Genomic DNA, 3,561 nt, shown 5'->3' with positions numbered 1-3,561 from the left:
AGCAGCAGCACAGGTTCAGCAGTACCTGTCACTCAACCAAGTTCTTAGTTCCAGAAGTTTCAATAACTTGAGATCAAGATATAAAAATGCTACAAGATAAACATGGCCAGAGATGTGGTAGGTTTCTAAAAGGTCCTACAAATTATAACCGCAAGTGCACGGTCGTCGGTTGTAGCTCGTGCAAGTACGGGTCGATCCACAGAGATCGGGTGTGTTTCGGAAGTGTTTTAGCTAAATTGGGTTCCTAGATTTGCTTTGGGCTTAGAAGCCCTTTGGAAGTGTTGGGCTTAATGTACTATTGGGTTTGAATGCCCTTTGAATGGATTGGGCTTAGTGGGTTTGTAAACATAAAATGAACTGAGCTTGGGCTCAGTTATCTTTAAAGTGCAATTGGGCTGTGGTTCTAGAAACTGGTCTGAGCTTTGGGCTCAACAGTTCAACTAGGAGTTGGGATTAACAGTTCAACTAACAAGTTGGGCTAGTAGTGAACTAGGCTTTTGCCTTAACTGGGCCTTAGTGAACTAGACCTTGGTTTTGGTCTTACAGTTGAGAATCTGGGCCTTTGGGCTTCACTGAGTTTAACTTGGGCTCAAGAATGAAGTGAACTTTGGTTGGGCCTCAGTTTGTGTTCTGGGCTTTTGGAAGTGAGCTGTGGAGAGCAAAGCAATCAGCAGCAATGCAACAGGATTGGCAGCAGCAGCTGCAGAGAGGCAAGTAGCAGTTACAGGGCAAGGAGTGGCAGCAGCTTGGCAGGGCAGCTGCACAAGCAGTGCAAAGAAGAAGTCTGCAGCACAAGCAGCAACAGCAAGACTGCACAAGCAGTTCAGCAGGGGAAGCAACAGCAGTTGCAGACAACAGAAGCAGTGCCCAGCACAAGGCCAAGAAGACAGCAACTCTGTTGCTGCAGCAGCAGTGGAATAAGAGAAGGGAGCTGCAGCAGCAAAGAAAAGAAGGCAGCAGCAGTATTGTACAACAGCTGTACAAGCAGTGGAAGGGAAACCAATGCAGCAGTGGGGGAAGGACTAAACAACACAGTAGAAGGGAAACAACACAGTGGCAAAAGCAAAGAACAAACAAGATAAACCAATTGACAGTGAAATAAACCAAGGCCTTAGCCAAGGGCAGAGATGTGAAGAAAACAGTAAATGAAAGAAAGAAAATAAGTGAAGTGAATAAGAAAACAGTGAGAACAAGAAGATGATCACTAGGATTTTGAATCCACTACCAGCCTAAGGAACATTCTAATCACAGCTAAGGTAATTACCTAAGTACTAATTGTCTGTTTAGAGTACAACTAGTCAGAGGGTTTATAATAGCATTTTAAGCATGAGATGTACATGATAACATAAGGGAATTCTAACTACAATGCATACATGATATGCACTGTGAGAGCAGGATGTTTGACATGTTTTGATTAGGAAACTTCCTTATGGTTTATATGACTTCATCTAATCTTAGCAATTGACTTAGAGCATGATAGGCAGGGACATGATAGAACAGATGGATGCAAAACATCACAGGAACAAACATCACACACAGAACACAACAAGATATTACACTAACATGAACACAACATGAATACAACATGAACAGCACAATAATGATCATTAACAGAACTTGGTTCTGGATACACTGGCTAATCCAGGCATGAGCCAATTTCACACCCAACACCTTCTATTTATACAAGCAAGCAAAAACCTAAAAATCCCCAAAATATCAGAGAATTAGGGTTTCACCAAAAAGTGAAATTGACTCACCTAACCTACTGATAACAGCCCTCATACGTCGACCCATGCCTCTTATTCTTCTCTTGATGCAACCCATGCCTTCAATTTGTACATGCAAGCTCAATCCCAAAAATCCCCAAATTAACAGTAAAATTAGGGTTTTGATTTTTTTACTCACCAACTGTGATAAGACGAGTCCGTCTTCAACCCATGCTTCTTCTCCCTTCTCAGCTCCTTCCCATGCCTTCAATTTCTCTTTCTAGCTCGAGCTATTGTACCAATTTCTTTCCTAGGGTTTTCTGAGAAAGAAAAGAAAAGAAATTGGTAGGATAGATGGCTAGAAGATGAGGGGAATGATTATAGTGGAGTTGGTGGTGGTGTCTAGGTGGCTATGGAGTAGGTGGTGGCGATGGCAGTGGCAGGGTGATGGTGGTGGTTCTGCAACAGGGATGGGTGAAGAAGAAAGAAAGAAAAGAAGAAGAAGTGGTCGATTTGGAGGTATAGGTATAGGCTGCTACTGTGTGAGGCGGGATATCAAATTTAGATGTTGGCGAATCTGAGATGTTGGATCATTGGATCTGAGTGGAATCGAACGGATAGATGGAAGGATGTGGGAAGCGACTGTCGGATTCTGAGGTGCAACGAAGTTAACGGCACCAGATGGAGTTAGGTACTGTAGTGTAAGGCGGAATCATCGGGAGTTGATGCACAGGCATAGGAGCGACCGTTGGATTCAACTACCATCTAATCTGAAGGCTTGGAATTTCAGCGCTGTGGTGCTCGGCAGAGACTTCCGATTTTGATGCTCTATGAAGGAGCGACCGTTGGATGCTCCCGAGAACTGATCTAATGGCTGAGAACGGAGGCGCTTTTGTATGTACAAAATGAGGTTGTGCGCACCATTCTTCGCGGCTTCCTTGCGTAATTTCTCCCGGCTTTTCACTACTTTTCTGCTCTTTTTCGCTCCGCGACTCATCCGAACTTTATTTACTACCTAAAAATGCAAAATTAATTAATAAAAATATTTATTCTTGAAAACAATGAAAATACAGAATATGGGATAAAATGTAGAATTAATGCACAAAAGATGAGTTAAATGCCAACAAAAATATATATAAATATGCACTATTTAGCACTCATCAAATACCCCCAAACCTGAATTTTACTTGTCCTCAAGTAAAAACAAACTAAGGAAATCCTACCTATACCACTGTCGCTGGTCTCTCGAATGCATTTAGCGTATGCACTAAGCCTTTTAAACCACTAAGTGTCCCTAGTGGACGAGTTGAAGTCTCGTGAAGGTTTACCAGAGGTGTGCCTACAAAACCTAATGACAAAATATAAGCTCATATTCCGTCAAATGTGACATGTGCAAAACAGTTTCAGCTCACAGCAAAATGGAGATGTCAATCTAGCTATCAAGGCACAATCCTAGCACTGATAACAAATAAGGACATGTGATAAGAGTGTAAAGTGTATCTACACATGTGTAAAGAAAGATCTGAAGTTATGACTACTAATCACCAAGAGATAGTTTCTCAGGCTAAGAACCAAGGTCGAAATCTAGCTAGCTGTCCGGACTTTACGAGAATTGTGAATGAGTTGGAGGTATTTCACAATTACTCGCGTTGTACATCAATGGCATACACCCTCCTTGCTTATTACAAAGAAACAATAAAAATAACTCTTTACATGACTCTTATTTACATTGACAAATCTCTTTTTATTTTTTGGAACAAGAGATGATGGAATTGATAAATACTTGATTTTTTTTTGTATTTTTCTTTTTTTTTTCTGAATATATACATCGATTTTTTTTTTTTTTTTTTTTTTT

The sequence above is a fragment of the Papaver somniferum genome, unplaced genomic scaffold (assembly GCF_003573695.1).
Source record: "Papaver somniferum cultivar HN1 unplaced genomic scaffold, ASM357369v1 unplaced-scaffold_11, whole genome shotgun sequence".
Classification (NCBI taxonomy): domain Eukaryota; kingdom Viridiplantae; phylum Streptophyta; class Magnoliopsida; order Ranunculales; family Papaveraceae; genus Papaver; species Papaver somniferum.
The sequence above is the reverse complement of the archived record's forward strand: the minus strand, read 5'-3'. Positions refer to the sequence as shown.